Source organism: Numida meleagris, chromosome 3, assembly GCF_002078875.1.
Source record: "Numida meleagris isolate 19003 breed g44 Domestic line chromosome 3, NumMel1.0, whole genome shotgun sequence".
Taxonomy (NCBI): Eukaryota; Metazoa; Chordata; class Aves; order Galliformes; family Numididae; genus Numida; species Numida meleagris.
This window is the reverse complement of record NC_034411.1, coordinates 36293446-36311912: the sequence shown is the minus strand read 5'-3', so window position 1 is coordinate 36311912 and position 18467 is coordinate 36293446. Positions and strand designations below refer to the sequence as shown.

At 37.9% G+C, this 18467-nt stretch overlaps 1 protein-coding gene across 2 annotated transcripts in view; it reads right to left on the bottom strand.

Annotated features, from left to right (window-relative positions):
* GREM2 (gremlin 2, DAN family BMP antagonist) overlaps window positions 1–18467 on the bottom strand; it is a 38739-nt gene that overhangs the window by 16024 nt on the left and 4248 nt on the right. Inside the window, exon 3 of one of the 2 annotated variants that reach the window (XR_002437548.1) lies at window positions 16738–17260. The exons of the other annotated variant lie outside the window; for it this stretch is intronic. The gene's annotated coding sequence lies outside the window, so the exon portion shown is untranslated. Of the gene's footprint in view, window positions 1–16737; window positions 17261–18467 lie in introns of those variants that run through there. 2 annotated transcript variants of the gene reach the window in all.

The following is an 18467-nucleotide window of genomic DNA, read 5'->3' as shown; positions in this document are numbered from 1 at the left end:
CTATGACTATATTCTCCAGCCCCTTCAGAAATAAAAATAATATTTTTTTAAGGCAGCTTGCCAAATCCATGGCAAATCATCTAAAAGCAATCAGAGACGAGATTTGGAGGCACTTTAGAAATAGGTGACAGGGACATAACTGTCACTTGAATCAACACAAACAATACAGAATATTCTTGTTCCCACACCTACAAAGCCTCAGTTCTCATTCTGGACTACAGCACTGTTCATTTAACTATATACCAGTGCCTCCTTAGGGTGCACAGATGCACCGCTGGTTGGGTGGCAAAGCCATCTGTTATGATTCACACAGAAGACAGACAAAGATTAGGTGCCACACAGAAGCTCCCTGGATGTTAGGAGTATTTCACATTCACTGAACCAGTATCACTGAGTAGAATAGTATTAACTCAGAAATTCAGCCAGAGGGGGCACAGCTACTCAACTTTCCCATAAACAACTTTGCAATAAGGTCTTCCCCATTTATAAATATAAACTCAGAATCTCAGTACCCATGTGAACGGGAGGTAATACAACTCACATCCCCCACACTGCAAAAAATAATGTGGAAAAGAGTACAGGGAAAGAGCAGAGAACAAAGAGTCATTACCCATACTTTCTGCTAAAGCGGGATTATTAAGTAGAGAATAAAAATAAAATTCCTAGACCTAAAGGGATTTACAATAAGAAAGCCTGCCGCTATTTTTCTGTGATTAATCTGTGCGATATGGAGTGTGAGGTCTTTATTTCAGCTCCCTGAATTTTATTATCAACATATTAAAATAGGCTTTTGAATCCAAATTAAAATAATCACACACCTAAAGAATGAAAACCTATGCCTTTCTCTTTTAATTTAACATTCTGATAAGAATAATGCAGAATGTGGGTTCAAATATATGTGCCATCTACATAGATACACACTGTGGAACAGCGCAATTCCACTTTCAGGTAAAGTAACAGAGCAGAGAAAACCCTGTATCTGACCTTGAGAAATAACGAAAACAGCAATTAATGTCAGCTGGATATAGTTCAAACTGTAACCCATGGCCCTCTGAGATAAACCTTAAGTCATCTCTTGCAGTCATTCCATCCAGCTTGGGTGTAGCTTAGTTAATTTAAACGGTGAGCTGCAGTCCCTCTGCTCCGGGCCCCACCTGCACCACCTCCCCTCCACCCTCTCCTGCCCGCTGCAGAAGTGTGTACACGCACGTAGTCCTCAGTCACTCTGTGCCAGCACTAACAACCAGGCAGCCACACAGTCAGCAAGATGAGCTCGCTGATCCAGCTGAAAGCTATATTTTCTATTTTGCCGACCGGCCTGCAAGATCAGTAGTACCACTGGGCTCCTGTGCCAGCGCAGGGCTGCTCTGCCCTGCCAGTCCCAGCCTACAGGCAGGCTGCCTTCATCCAGCCGCCACACCACACCCTGATACTGCTTCCTACTGGGGCCTGGGAATGCTGTCACCCAACTTACCTGTTTCAGGGTGGAGGTGGCTAAAGTAACTGGGAGGGTGTGGCTGATAAAGGTGCCGCTGACTGATGGAATGGCATGCTTTTGCTTTCTGTATGGGATGCGCGGTCTTCATGTCTAAATGGCTCACTGTTAGGACTACGGCCTGCACAACAGGGAGAGGAAATCAAATAACGATAACAGCAACAGAATGTGAAGGCTATATCACTTCCTAAACGGACTTCAGCTGTCTCACTGGAGATAACAAGTGCCATTCCAGATTCCCGAGGTGTTTGCATAGGCTGCCACATCAGAGAGAGCCCCTATGACAGATGCACAGTCATCCACAGTGTGGATGACTAAAAGCCAAGTGAGAAAAGCAGGATATTCAAACAAGCACAGGGCTCAGATGCTGAGGCAACCAGCTCTCTGCCAGTTCATCATTCTGCAGCAAAGGCACAGGGACTCTATTTTTTCAGTGTCTTAAACATTACAGCTTTTACTTAAAACTAGATTTCCAGAAGAGGTGTGCATCACTTATCTCACTTCCTCAATAGATATGGGATTATTAAAAAGAGGATCTTTTATCTTATCTTGAAAATAAGCCCTGCAATTATGGTGCAAAATTAAATGCTAAAGGTGGAAGAAGTAGCATAAAAATGTAGTCTAGGTGCTCCATTCTCCTTCCTTACCTTAGAGTGTCTTGCTTTGTAAGTTGAAAGGTTTCGTCCAACAAGACTTTGGGGTTTTAAGTTAATGCGAATGCAAACATTTGCCCAACTTCCCTTTCAGAATAGAGTACTGGAACCATAACAAAAGTTGTTCACTTGATCTGGTTGTTGAATTCACATGGATTTTTGCTCTTGTTGGGCAAAAGTATAAGTTGTGCATGTTTATGACGTAACAAGATACAGAATGATGATACTAATGCATGAACAAGGAAAACAAGGTGACAAGTTTTCCAGGAGCGTTCATTCAGCAGAAGACGGAAACAGCATCTCATCGGCCAGTGTCTAAGATGAAGCTTTCAGTGCCAAAGGGCATCAGCTTGTATTTCCCAATTAGACAAAAAGTGCATATACCACAAGCCATCTGAAGGGCACAGGACCTCCACATTAAGCTACTCGTATGTTACCAAACAAAAGCATGTTGATTCTCCAAAAACCCAGACGATTTTGTTTACAACACAGGCTAACGTTTTCCCATTAAAAACAGTTGTAGGTATGCAGAAATGTATTTATACATATAAGGGCTAAGCTCTCGTACAGGTATGAGCTCACAGCATTCTAGTAATTAGGATTCTGATTACGAGAGTGCGGCTTTAAACTAACACAGTAGAAGTTAAGAAAACAATTAATACATTTCCTGTATCCAGATCCAAAAGCCTATTAAAGGACCTAGCCATCAGAAGAAAAGTTTAATAGCATACCCTTTACAACAGCAAGTCAAAAGCTTCAGGGAACACATCCTGTCCACTTGTAATTAAAATTGAGATGAAAATTTTATCATGGTTGGATAAATTTGTTGTTCTGAGCAAATGATATTTAAATGGAAAAAGGTACCATCTCATATTTTTAGCTCTTATTTTTCATTGTCTCAGGTAATATTCCTCAAAAACAAATACTTAGTTTCTGTACTTCACTGATAGTCTGCTGCAATTTCCATATATACACACCAAGTTATATATTGTTTCTATGTGCACTGATGTCTGTCATAGTGGTGGTCTCACAATAATCAGTGTGTCCCAACATGTCCCACATGAGAACAAGAAACTTCTCAACACCTGGAAACTTATTCCAAAAGCAGAAGATAACCTAATTTATATGCAAATCTCAAGAAAAAAAAAATAAAGTCAGATCTATACCCAACATATTTTGATGACCTTATTCTGAAGACTTAAAGGACAAATAATCAAAGTTCTGGTTTTGGACTTGAAAATATCATTGCACAAGTACACAGGTTACATACATAAAGTAATAGGTTACGTGCCAGTTCTGGGCACTATGATTCAGGAAAGCCATGAATATTTCTAGGGGCAGGGCAGGGAAGAGAATTGATATCATTTATTATACACAGAAACTAAAACTTAATGTGGAAAGATTGCAAAAATTGGGGATCTTTAATACAAAGAAGCAAAGACCAAAGAAGTGATGTTAATATTTCCCAAATGCATAAAAGAATTGCAAAGAGTGGAACAATCTTTTTTTTAGCTTTCAGGGATACAAACACTATAGTGCCAGCAAATAAGATTTCAAAAAATACTCCCATTAACAAGCCTAAAAATATACAGATAGTGAGGCACTGGAGTAGATACGTCTAAGTTTGTATATTTATCAGAAATAGATGAAATGAGTCTTACCTAGCAGAATATGAGCCAGATGACATCTCAGAGTCACTTTAATTCCTTTTAAATATATATATATGTGTGGATTATATAGTTATTGCGGTCCAAACAACCAATTTTTAATAGATTTTTGCCTAGTTTTCTGTCTTTTATTTCTCTTTTCTTACCTTCCTAGCCTTTTTAGTTTCTTACTAGGTATCACAGAAAAAAAAAATTGGGTTTTTTTTGCAGTACCATTATACAAAGCTAGCCATATGTTTAATCCATTAAAGTTTGCTAAATGTGAAACTACCAAGTTTATAATGCAGATGCTACCAGATATTTTCAGAACTCAAGACTCGGTTTCTTTTGCTGTAGGCAGAATATTTAACATTTGTTTAATATTTCTCTGTTGTCAACAGACGCCAAGATTCAAGATTCCGGAAAACATCTTGCTATTTAGAGGACATGTGGCCTAGTTTATTTGTTGTGGAAGAAGAACCTAATTTATAAATCATTAGAAAATATGTATTTAAAACATCCTTATTTATAAAGCACACACACACACTTTTCCACAGAAGACATTAAGGTGCATCCAGAGGAGTCAGTGAATCTGGTAACAGGGATGGACAGCACCACCAGTGAGGAGAGGCTGAGGACATTCGGATTGTCCAGCCTGGAGAAAAGAAGGCTGAGAGGTGGCCTCATTCCTCTCTACAACTTCCTGAGCAAGGGAAATTGAGAGGGAGGTGCTGGTCTCTTCTCTCTGGTAACCAATGATGGAACACAAGTGAATACCACAAAGCTGTGCCAAGGGAAGTTCTGACTGGACATTAGGAAAAATTTCTTCACTGTGAAGAAGGTGGTCAAACACTGGAAGAGGCTTGCTAGAGAGGTGGCCATAATAGGCCATGTCTGTCAGTGTTCAAGAGGCATTTGGATAATGCCTTACTAACATGCTCTACCTTTTGGTTAGCTCTGAAGTGGTCAGGCAGTTGAACTATGTAATCTTTGAAGGTCCCTTCCAAATGAACTCTACTCTACTCACCTTTGTAGACATATTTCTAGACAGAGAAGTCAAAATCAGTGAACTACTAGGTGTGGATAAATGATACCATGCCAACAGGACAACAGAAGTACCTAGCAAGTACCTGAGGCCATGGCTGGGCACTGTGATGGTACCAGGGCAGCTTCTGGAATATTACCTACTAGTCTCAACTCACTGTTTTAAACAAGTCATGTCTGTCTAACCTTTGCAGTTAACTGTTTCTTACTTAAAGCCTGAACACTGTTGCTGTGTATGTCTAGTATCAGTGGTCTTAGGGCCCCAGTTACCATCGCCCACCAATTAGGGCACAAGTAATTTGGCCAACGCATGCAGTGTGCTGTAGGAACGTGTGGTCTACAAAGCATAGGAAATTTTTTCGCATGTGATTTGATATGTAATCCATTTCAGGAGCGCTTTCACAACCCTTATCTGTTCTCAAATGTGGATGAGACAGGCATTAAATAATACCTTGAAGTATGCTGGTATCCAAACTCCAGACATGGACACAACCATCTTCTCAAAATGTGAGGCAAACACAGGATTTTATACAGCCCAAAACATCTGTGTTGTCCTCCTAAGAGCAAACACCCAAATTCCTCTCTATCTGTAATACTCATAATTAAAAGGTGTGGAATAGTTTGTCAACAGTTGTCATCATAAAGCTATAATATTTGCCTTATTATCACAGTAATACCATATGAAGATGTATCTAATGTTCAACCCTTCCTTTCCCACAAAACCCATCAATTAAATAAAGCAAATTGTTCTCAGACAGAAACTAAACACACACTGGAATCACATTTCAGTTTCCCATCTCCTTGTTTATCCTTCCAAAATTGAGATAAGTTTAGAAATTTAATTTATTCATTTTTTCTAATTCCCTAAAATTAGCCTACAAAGTAAAGGATATCTCTTCAGTGTTTTCTGTGAGAGGAACTGCTCCTTTACCCAGAGATAGTATAGTATTTCTGAATACATTAAAGTGGTTGGATGATATCGCATTGTGACGTTCTCTAAAAGCCAGAAAGGTCATCCATCTATACAAATTTCAACAAATAAAAGCTGTTATTTACTAACTGTTGTTCAAATCTTCCAACTAAAGTTGTTTCTGCAAGAAAACGGTTGCTTTGGTATGTTTTTTAAACCAGTGTTACACTATATTCTTGTTACTTTAGGCAAAACAACTATCAGGTGGATATATATGTTCAGAATCTAAGTAGTACATCTCTAACTGCCAAGGTACTGAAACAAAGGGAAAGTTTAATACAAGATAGAATCCTGTAATAATCCTGAAATAGATTAGTACAATACAGTGTAACTACTCTGCTAAGCTATAGAGCATAAGATAAAAGGCTGCATGCAATATTGCAGCATTTGCTACCATTTGAGTACCCCAGCCTATCTCTTCACTGCACACAGTAAGTCCAGGAAAAAAAAAAAAAGGAAGAAAAAATGGAGGATTATCTGAAAATATTTATCTACAAATTGTTTCAGAGTATTTATACAACAAATATTGACCTCATTGAAGTAAGCGGAAAAAGTAATATTTTATTTCAGTGGAGCCAATAATTTTACTTCATGAGAATGTCAATACAGAGACTTTCAGGTTTACAATACACAGCAATTTAGACCAGTCAAGGAACTGTCTTCAGGTCAATTCATGGATAGTTCACACAGTTCATGTGGGTAAGAAAGAAATCACCATTAAAAATGCACTATCACTTTCCAGTAACAGATGATTACAGACAAATTGTTGTGATGGAAAACAGGTGATATATATATATATATATATATTTTTTTTTTTTTTTTCAAACTACTTCCAGAAGTAGTTTGAAACAATACATTCACAACATTTATGGCATGGTGATACCTTGTGATTACAGTACAAATTATTTTTCAGTTCTACTCAGCATTAAATTTCTTCCTTATCTTTTTGTATATTTGAAATTGTATTTTACTTTTAATTAATCAAACTTGATCTGGCTGAAAAAGTGAAAAAAAGGATGAGAGAAGACTCCACAAACATCTGCTTTCTTCCTAGTGTAATATACTGAATCTAATCTAAATCTAATGTAGTTAGTCCTAATCTAGGCTATGGTGCTCCTCAGATATACAAGAGCACCAGTAGCTGAACAGGTTCTATAAATAAGGACTAAAAAGTTACTCCACCAGAAGTGTTTGCAAGAATGAACAACTGGCCCTTTTTTAAACATGTGCAGGCTGGAAAAATTCTGTAGGTCCTATTACACTGAGGCAGTGTTAATCTCAACTAAACTCCTTGGTTTTGTGATGTTGATAGGCTTAAATGAGACATCTAAGAATGGTTCAGACTATTACAATACTTTGTAAGAATTTTGAGACTACAATAACTAAATATTAACACTCCACAGCCAAATAGCTCCTACTGTTATCTTATTTTCCACAATCTTAGTTGCTGAGATCTAGTAAGAACTTAATGGAAGACCATTCAGACAGAAGAAGAGGGAGAAAGAGCTGTAATACAACAACAGGGGGAAAAAATGTAGAAGCAAGGACCTCCTCCTACATACTCCGCCACCCGGTCTCCAAAGATATTCATGCTATTTTTCCTCTTGTTAGCTTTTTCAGACTCTCAAAGCATCACTCTACATGCTTATCACAAGGTCCACTTATTTTTTAAAAAATACACTCTGCACAAAAATATCACCAGCTCCACATTTTATCACTTGGGAAGTTCAAGTGAATTCCATACAGCCATGTATCTTCACACCAGAGTTTTCTTTGGTCAACTTCCTCTTCTACTCCTCACACCAGTGCTACAGAAGAACATAGAACCATGCATCCCTTATGAGTACAATTAAACTGTACTAAAACCATCAACATTAACAACAAGCTTGCTGCCATCTCCCACCAGTGTCAAGGTATGTTCCAGATTGACCAACACCTGATTGACTATATAACTGACTACATATGGTATGACTGCCATATTATCTAAAACACTGAAGTGCAATCAGAATCACCCTATACCTCACCGATTTCCACCACTGGCTTCAATTAAATTAAGATCTTATCTATATGTTTACTTAAGAGACATTAGTCCTTAAGTCATTAGGATCAGTTTCAGCAACAGTGACAAATAGCAATCTATTTTTTGGAAGTTAATGGTAATTTTCCCACAGTGTATTAAATGCATTAATTGTAGGGTTCTTAATAGTTTGCTATTTGGTACAGTTTCCTGGCTGGGAGGACCAAGTGACTGCCAACTGACTTTACCAGGCAAATCATAATGAAAGAATTTATGTTCCTAATTTCTCCTTCTTATAATGCTAATATGGTATCAGTGAAGAATTCATTGCCTGTGTTGCTTTGTGTGCAAAATTTCCTTCTGAACTTCATCCTTATAAAATTAGAAGTTACGCAGCAATTTCTCATCTTGTACTGAAATTATGGTCAGTAATCATCATTTGAAAAAGCCTCAAAATTACCTGGGAAATCCCAACAGACTCTGAAAGGCTCACTGGCTTTGAACTGTGCATTCTGGCACTGGTACCTCAGACCATTCCCTGTGTGAGGGCTTAAATGCAGATTGGGGGAGGGGGTAAAATGTGTCTAGCTGTACTTTGGATCTGATTACATCTTCTTATAGCTCTGAGGATTTTATCACCTTTAGTTCCAGAGTGTAACTTAACCTGTGTATTCAACCCTCACAGTGATCCTCCCAAGCCTTCAGTTGCACCTTTTTCCTTGCAGAAAGAAAATCTCAGCACGTGCATCCCAAAATGGGAGCATTAAGAAGTGTACTGCAGCATTTTTCAGTCTATCATCTGTCTTTTTTCCTCAGCGCTTGCCTTAACTATCACTCTCCTGCTTTTCTGCAAGGCAAATCGAGCTCAGCTTACTCTATCTTCACAGCTTCACATATCGAATGAAGACCCTGCAAAATTCTTAATCATCTTCACAGTGCTGAGCAGAGGAAAGCCTACATATCCCAAGATACGAGATTAAGGTGAATTGCCCAACATTAAACACAGGATCATAGCTCCACGTTCCCAAACTAGAAACTAGACATTGTTATTTGTAGAGTCATTTGACCTTCATAATAAGTCAGTCTTCTGCATAGTGAGAATAGGTGGAAGGAAAGAAGGCAAAGGCTACTTTTATCCTCCACATATCTGAGCAGTGCCAGAGGTACCAGACACATGTAGATTCTTCCTAAGTTACTCAGAGACTACACTGAAATATCTAGAATAAAAGCAGAGGGTTCCTTTCTTTAATAACGTATGCATGTGTGAAAGTTTTATTGCACATCAGAGACATGCAAGGTTTGCCTAACAAGCATATTTTGAGTAAAGAGTAAGCTGATATGAGAAGGTGATCCAAAGAGAGAGAGGTAATTTTGTAGTTACTTTTGATTCATGATTTTCTGAGTAGGGCAAATCCTAGGAATAGAAACAATGAAAAGGAAAACGACCAAATACTTAATCTTTCTTTCCCCCTAGCACCAGCATGTCCTGCAGATCAGACCAACAAACAGGAGCAAGGAAATGTTACAAATGTTAAGACCTTTGTCTTTGCAGACACCAATTATTGCTCTTTTAAGAGCAGAATCAAAAGCACGTCCAAACTTGTCCTTTTCCACCTTGCCCTTCACATTTCATCTACAGATCCCTAGCTACAACTTTACATCTGGGAAATAGTTGCATGCTGCAAGACAATTTGGAGAGACACTGCTGTCTCAATGTACCATGCAGATGGCTAAGTAGTGACAAAGTAAATCATGCCTCAAAGTCAATAGCGAATAAGTACTTTTATCTGTCAAGAATTAACATGCAGTGAAGACCTGCAAAGGTTACTCCACAAAATCTGTTAGCAGTTAGATGTGACTTCCCTCACATATGCCAACCAAGGAAGCCTGCAGAGGAACAGATCCCATTTGACTTCTTCATTAAGAGCCTTAACAACAGCAAATAGTATGTATAAAACCCTAGAAAAGGATTATATCCTAAGAGATTGTTAGCTTACAGCCAGATATCTTACAATAGCGACACACTTTGCAAGTACTTCTCAGGAAGCATCCTCATTTTCCATGAAGAATATGTGAAATGATCAGTGAATAAGTGAGGGGAATAGTTTATAATGAATAAAAAAATCCCAAAGGAGATTTAAAAAAAAACACAGGCTGGGGAAAAAAAAAAAAAAAAAAAGCCATTCAGAAGTCATAAACAGTTTAGCTTATGATTAAAGTTCTATTCTGTCATTATTTGCATTTTTCTTGTTTTCCTGTTATGTAAAGGCATGTTTGGATTTTTTTCTTGAATATACTTTCAAATTTGCATATATGCTTCCATTTTCTGTTATGATATCTGCCCTAAACACTCTGTAAAAAGAGCTTATGATGTTTTTAAAGTTTATCTCATTAAATGTAATTCAGAATCTTCGTGAAATGTGCAAGCTACAGCTGTATATCCTGAAAACTATGCTGTAAGTACATGTCCCTTAAATTTTCCCATCTCCTTGAATAAATAGATCCTCTGAGGTTTCCCAGAGTAGATATATTTTGGATTACTTGGGCTACCCAAAGTATGTTTTTGCTGCTCTGTGCCATTAGAGCTGGAAGTGCATTTATCTTGCTATAAATAAGGTGACTCTTAAAGAATGAAGTTCAGAAGTGTTAATTTCAACTCTTTAGTGAAGACATCTTTGATAGGTTAACTCCACATCTCAAACTAGTCTACTTTTACTCAAATTTGAAATGAATTCTGACCCTTATAATATACATAAGCTTGCAAAAAAAAAAAAAAAAAAAGGAAAACTGATAAAATAACAGAATAATTATATAGTGAGCTTTGTTATAAAAGCTAAGTGTTTACAGAGCTCTTTTGAAAGTTTCCATTTTAATGTGATGCCAACTGAGAGCTATACCCAAAATCATATAAAAAGTATAACTTAATTGTTTCAAAACAATCCATGTATGGAGTCACTAAGTTCATCAGAAGCAAATGTATTCCATCTGATCACATACATGCGTAGGGTTAGATATGCTGGTTAAAAAAAAAGTGCAAAGAGAAAAATTCAAGGGCAATTTACTGCAGTTTCATACTTTTACTACAGTAAAAAATACATATATTTTACAGACACCTGTGTAAACAATAAACAAAAAATGGATGTTCAAGTTTGGAAATACTAAATAATGAAGATAACAGAGCAATACATAATGGGTGGTTCTTCCCACTATATAGGCACAGTTATCAGTGACATTTTCAAGTACAAAAATATTTTTGAATTATATCGATGCAATGCACCATCCAACTCCTTTGTGCATAAATTAATTTATAATCCTGTGGGTACAAATTTACAATAGAATTTACATCCCTAAAGGCTTTGCAGTAAAGTAAACATCTTCTTTTTGTTGTTTTTGACATGGCAACCTGTTTCACATACTATTTGTAGTTGTGTTCATTTACATATGAGGGCTGCTCCGAAAGTAATGCCTCCTAATTTATTATGGTGGCCCACAACATCAGAGGGAGATGCTGGTGGTATGGCAGTGGAGGTTGAACCTTCCCACCAATATTCCATCACATTTTGTTGCCATCTGACATGAAAGTGCATATGAAGCAAATGTGTGTTACTGAATTCCTCCTTGTGGAAAAAATCTCACCCACTGCATTGACACTTGCTGAACATTTATGGAGACCAAACAGGGGATGTGAGCACAATGAGGTTGTGGGTGATGTGTTTCAGCAGTGGCAACAGCGATGTGAAAGACAAGCCACGTTCCAGAGGCCATACACAACTGTCACACCAAAAATGAAGAGCATCTCAATCAGCTCATCAGGGTAGACCAGCAGATTACAAACCAGGGAACTGTGTACAGAGCTGAGTATCAGCTTAAATACACTGGCAACAACAGTGGCAAGGTTGGAATAGCACAAAGCTTTCACCAGGTGGGTCCCTCGAATGCTCATGCAGGAATAAAATGAACACTGTACGTTTGTAAGGATTGTAGGTTTGTCAGGATCTATTGAACCAAAACAAGACTGAAGGTGACGGTTTCTTGGACATAGCATCTTTTTCTCACAACAAAATAATGCCAGGCCCAGCTATTGTCCACTGCTGGTGAAAATACATAGCTGATGATAGCGACTGTGTTGAAAAAGAGTGTTTTGTACCTGGGAATTTGTTCTATCAAACACTTTTATTGTGCTCTATCTTTTGTAGTTTCCATGGAAATAAATAGGAGGCACTACTTTCAGAGCAACCTACGTATATCACACAGTAATAAGCAGTATGTAATAGAAGCATCCTAGTCCTTAACAATTTTAAAAAAAATCTGGTCAATTACTGTAACAGTTTTTACAACCTGTGAAGTGACCCATAAAACTCTGTTCAAATGATAGCATTAGTTCTTGTTATTATTCAGAAAATTTGGAAACACTGAGCTGCATCTTCATTAGCATAATTATTTAAAGGTCTTCCTTACCTACCAACTGAACTTGTGCATCTACTCCATGAACTAGACTTCTAATGCCACCCAGCACTAAAAGGTTTTCAGGATACCACACAAGGTTTCTGTACTTATTAACGATGTCAGCAAGAGGACAAAAAGCATTATAAACACTTAACCTTTTCAGTACAATTTATAAGCCGCTTTCATATAAATTTTAGGTGTACTATTTTAGTGTACCATTCTAGGTGTCACGAAGTCTGTAACAGAACTAAGACACAACCAAGTGCCTAGGAGCAGAGCCAAGGGCGGAATGACCCTTTCAAGACAAGTTTAGACTCATGCCCAGCTAAACCAACACCACAGGATTAGCCATAGGCATCATAACAAGGAAGCAATGCTCCCTGGACCATTAAGGCTTTTAAGAGGCTATTAGGTGTTGCCACCTCAGAGAATTCAGTCATGGTGAAAGCAAAAGTCCATCACAGAAGATTTGGGAAAGGCTTACAATTAGCAAGAAGACAGTACTTATTTAAAAGCAAAATTGAAGTGTGACTCTCACTTGAAAAATCCCACCAGGACTGCTGTCTAACCAATAGATCATACTAACTGCCAACATACCTATCTAAATGTTCACAAGTTATAGTGAGTTTCGATGCCATAAAGGAGAAATGGTAAAATAAGCCAGTTTTCAAATGTGGTTAGCACCTAGGGGAAAAAAAAAGATCTCATTTGGGGCGCTTCCATAACCAAAGTGTCGTATATTGCAACTTTCATTGAGAAACAAAGCCTCTCTTTAACTAATACAAATCCATCCATTTGTGTTCCAGTATGAAAATAAAGAAGGACTTTTAAGACATTTTTTGTGCTATCCTGCAAGCAGAAAAGAAAAATACATGATAAACACAATGAAAAAATGTATTTCAATATTCTGAACAAATACATCTAAATTTCAGTACAGAGGGAAAGTACAAGTACTGCATTAGCAGCCCAAGTATGCTGTATTTTACACATTCAGAAAAGGAAATACCTTAAGTCAATCATGTTTGTCTGCTGCTATACAGTTACTGATGAGTAAATGAAGCTGGCAGCCCAGTGGGGAGATGAACTGGCAACTTATCGCAGCCTTGAGTTACAAGTTGTAGATAATGGAGCAAATTGCAGGCAGTCCAGTTGTAGCCTATCTATGTGGATGAAGCTAATCAGAAGACCTCAAACAGGCAACATTCTATTTGAAAAATGATAAAACAAGATTGAGATTTCTTCAGTCTTCAGGCAAAGTTGCCCAGGACAGATCAAAAGAAGAACTCAACCTCCCACAATCTGAAGCCCAAACTGCCAACAGAGTTAGGTAGATGTTATCTTCCTGAGACAAGCAACCCTCGTTTCCAGACTTCTCAGCCATGAGCCTGCAGTACATAGAACGGCTTAGGATGGACAGGACCTTTAAGATCACCTAGTGCCAGCCCTCCTGCCATGAGCAGGGTTACCAACTGCTAGATCAGACTGCCCAGGATCCCATCCACCCTGACTTCAAATGCCACCAGAGATGGGGCAATTCACAACCTCTCTGGGCAATCTGTTCCAGCACCTCAACACCCTCTGAGTAAAAAATTCATTCCTAACATCTAACCTAATTCTCTCCTCTTTTTGTTTAAAGCCATTCCCCCTTGTCCTGTCACTATCAGACTGTGTAAAAAGTCGATCCCCCTCCTGCTTGTAAGCTCCCTTCAAATACTGAAAGGCCACAATGAGGTCTCCTCAGAGCCTTCTCTTTCTCCAAGCTAAACATGCCCAACTTCCACAACCTTTTTTCATAGAAGGGGTGCTCCAGACCTCTGATTATCTTTGTGACCCTACTCTGGACCCACTCCAACAGCTCTGCATCCTTCCTGTACTGGGGGCCCTACGCCTCCACACAGTACTCCAGATGTGGCCTCACAAGGGCAGAGAAGAGGGGCACAATCACCTCCCTGTCCCTGCTGGCCACCCCTCTTTTAACGCAGCCCAGGATACTGTTGGCTTTCCAGGTTGCAAGAGCACACTGCTGGCTTCCGTCCTCCTGATGGACCCCCAAGCCCTTCTCTGCATAGCTGCTCTCAGTAAGTTCTTCTCCCAGTCTGTATTCATATCTGGGATGCCTCAACCTAAGTGCAACACCTTGGATGTGGCCTTGTTAAATCTCATTAGATTCTTGTGTACCCACTTTTCAAGCGCGTTCAGGCCCCTCTGGATGGTGTCCGTCCCTCCGACTGTATCAACTGTACCACTTAGCTTGGTGTCATCACCAAACTTGCTCTAGACTGTGCCATGGCCATCACTACCACAGACAGGTATGAATCATAAAAGAAATGGTGGGAAAATGTGATTTCCAGCAATTCCACAGATCTTTAAAGATAATCTTGGGTGAGATAGGAAGGAACGAACACAGGAGAAATGAAATTATTCCCCCTTAGCAAAAAATGTGCTGAACAGGATAAGAAAGATTTCTTCAGGCTTAAATACCTGGGAGCAGATAAGCTGCTCACAGCACTCACTATATTGAATGGGAGAAATAGGTATTTGGGGGTAACATAATGGATAGTGTACAAACCCATAAATTTCATATGAAAAAAAGAAGATCCTTGCTTTTCAGGCTCTTTTCTAATAAATTTCAAAGAGCAGATTAGAAATAATAAACTGATTTCCATAAGCATTTATTCATTAAACAGTTTTATTACCATACACAGCATGAACAGCTTACAGCAGCAGCTTCCAAAACCAACAGTGACTCTATTCTGCATTTCCTACTAATTTCCTGTGTCTGTCAGGAATAGTCCACTGGCCTTTCTTGGTCTTCAGATGTACAAAGTAAGTAGCTGCCCACTTTTGCAAGACACCTGTCACTTTGGAGCTGATTAAAATATTTACTATGGTAGCTTATGTATCATATTGCTACTGCATATTCCCCTCCACTCTTGACATTTCCCAAAAAATTCCCTGTATGTCATTCATAGCAAAATTACTTCATTCTATTTTACTGATACACAGCATCTGTGTCCGTGTAAAAAAGCAGATATTTAATGACCTCTCAACATGTATTTAGGAATGAAAATTCATCCCTGTGGCCTTTTCTTTCTCCTGAGCTTGGTCTCTAGTTCAAACACTGGCCATGACACAAATAAACAAACATTAGTAAATATGAGAATGGACTGCCATTGCTCCTCAGCAGTAGAGCCTGCCAGTACCAGATATGGATCCAGAGATATTACTGGGTTTGCCTCTTCCAGAATAAATTTTCCAAGGAGCTACACCCTCGCCTAGCTTCCTCGGATTTTGAAAAACAATGTTTATGACTGTGGCTACAACAGTTAACCTAACCAGAAGTGCTAGGAATCAAACCACAGACTTTGGAAAGCAACAGGATCCATAAGCTACAGACTCCTTATTTTGAGAGTCTATGGTATGAGAGGCCCAGAGCTAAGCCACACAAATGGCCATGCCAGCATAATAGTTCAGATTCTGCAAATCGCATCCATATTGAGAAGCCCTCCGAAGGCTGGCGTAGTCTTAAATGGACAACAAATCTGTTTGTTGGATAAAGTCTAAATAAATAGCAATAAATTTCCTAATACTACTGGGCAGACTCTTCCTGAAAGCACAACGGGTGTTTATCAATTTCCCACTGAGCTAGGGTTGACTTTCAAATTTCCTTTAATCCTATTATAGTAAACATAGCACAGCTCTCTGGCAAACAATGGAAACATTCTTCATGTAATATCATATCCTTCTTTGAAAGAAACCTTAGAGATGTCCAGAAAAGAACAAGACTCTACTTGGAATGACACAACAATCTTGTTTCCAAAAAAGCTTAAGTTTTATAAAATATTAGACTTCAATCTTAAAAAAAGAAAACTTTTTTTATAAATAGCAAATTGGCAATTTCTAATTCTAATACTCAATCTTATGTTTGCAAATACCATACTTTAAAGTCAGTTATCAAAACACTGAAATGAAAATATTTTTTGGAAGCTGCATACCTGAGTTGAAGGATAAGTCAACTGGCATTCTGGTGCTAGAACTCAGAAAAAAATAAACTTGAGCTTGTGAAGGTGCTTTTTCAATACTTCATCAAGAAGAAAGAACATCCAGTGCAGAGGAGTTTTTTAAAAAAATGCAGAAAAAGAAAACCAAATGGGATTTGTTATGGTACAGTTTGTATTTAGAACTTCTCCTCATTTGGGAGGAATTCATGGTAGACAAAGGTGGGATTTGTCTAGCAGCTATTAAAAAAAAAAAAAGAAAAAAGAAAGAAAAGAAAATAAATCAGATTGAGCTGTTGAATTACTTCCTGTAAGTGACGGAAGGGACTTTGGAAACCTCAAAGCGAGATAGTTTCAAATGACAAAAACTAGCTCAACTTCCAACCAGGCACATTTCTCTCAGTTAGTTCAGGGGCCTTACAGAAAAACTGACATACAACAAAAATAGCACACAATGATGTTATTTTCATGTATTTTTTGTGAATTTGAATGTAACTATACATTTTCCTAAAAATTGGTTTATGTTACATTTGAATCTTCAGTTCCAGACAACCTTAAGAAGTCACAAGTTCTGGGCTGCAACTTTACTTAAGGATCAGCTTTAGGAAGGAATGGGAAAATGGAGGGAAGAAAGCAATCAACAGTCTTGCCCTGACTATAAACAATCTAAGGTGCTAATGGTTTGTAAATATTCACATTTAAGAATATCTTGGCAAAGGTTATTTTCACTGAATTTTCAGGAAAAAGTTTCCATGGGTTTCATTAATGAAGAATATAGACCAAAGTCAACAAATACGCTTAGTATAAATCAATTGTATGCAGTAATCTGAAAGGTGTCAGCCAAAGAACAAACTAAATCAAAATACAAGAGAGAGCAATCTCTCTCTTTATTCAGAGACTTTACTGGATGAATCCATTAACTCATGCAATAGTAACACAGAGTATGTTCACGTATTTCCCATCTTCTCTGCCTGTCAACCTCTTCTTGTTCCTAGGAAAGGACACAGAGCTCCAAATAATAACGTTGTCAGAACAGAAATTGACAAACGATAGATGGATCATAACAAAAAACATGCCTAGAGCAAGGAAGTCTGACATCTGAGAGCTTGATGTTTTCATTTTGGGTAGAAGCTCTGACCCACTATTTACACCCCTGCCCCATTGTCCCCCACATCTCTTTAAATGACTACTTTCCAGATGTTATCTGCATGGAGACTAGCCAGATTTATGGGCAGGATCCTGCTCAACTCTAAGCCAAACTAGTGTTTTGGCCTCACTGGAAATGGGATTAGGTCTGAGACTTGCAAGAGGAAAAAAACTTCTTTCTTGCCAGAAATGGTCATGCAGAATTTTTACAATACTGTTTGTTTTTTTGTTAGCACTACTGTAGAATATCAGGCTAGCATAATAGCACTTAAGCAGACTGGTAGAATAGACTACACATGGCTGTAGCCCATAATGAAACTGCATACAAATGAAGAGAGGCAGCCAGTTCACTTGTAGCCGCAGCACAGTGCAGTTTTCCAGTTCTAACAAGTGTTTGTACAAGGCAAGGTCAATAACGCATTCTGCATGAGTTGTGCAAATGTTGTTTCCAACTTTGATGAGAAGTTAAAAATTTAGGAGATTTTTAAGATTTATTACTGTTAAATACACAGTCTGATGTTATATTTGTGCACTGCCCATCACACTCAATAAAAACAGTTTCCAAAATGAAATTTGGAGAATAAATGCTATATTTTCGTTTGCCAGCGTACTTTTCTTCTCCCACTTACTTAACACAAAATAGGCAGAAATATAATCTTTATAAGACTTTTTGTATTTGAATGTATCACAACTTTAATTTCCTCTTAGTTTCTTCAAATACTCACTTCCATGACTTTAAAACTGTCCAAACTAAGAATAATTTACATTTGTTTCTATAAGGAATCTTGTAGTAAAGATGGTAGCATGCACATTTCTATATATACAATATAATTATATTGTATTATATTGTATTGTATAATTATATAATATAATATAATATAATTACAATATAATTCCGTATGTTGGTGTAGCTCCTAAAAAGCTGACACTTTAGTTTTAAGACTAATCTAAAGTATTCTGCTATAGCTATTACATACATTATAAAGAAAAAAAAGAAAGAAAGAAAAAAAAGTATTTAAAAAATCTCATAGATAAACCAAGTTGTGCCCGGA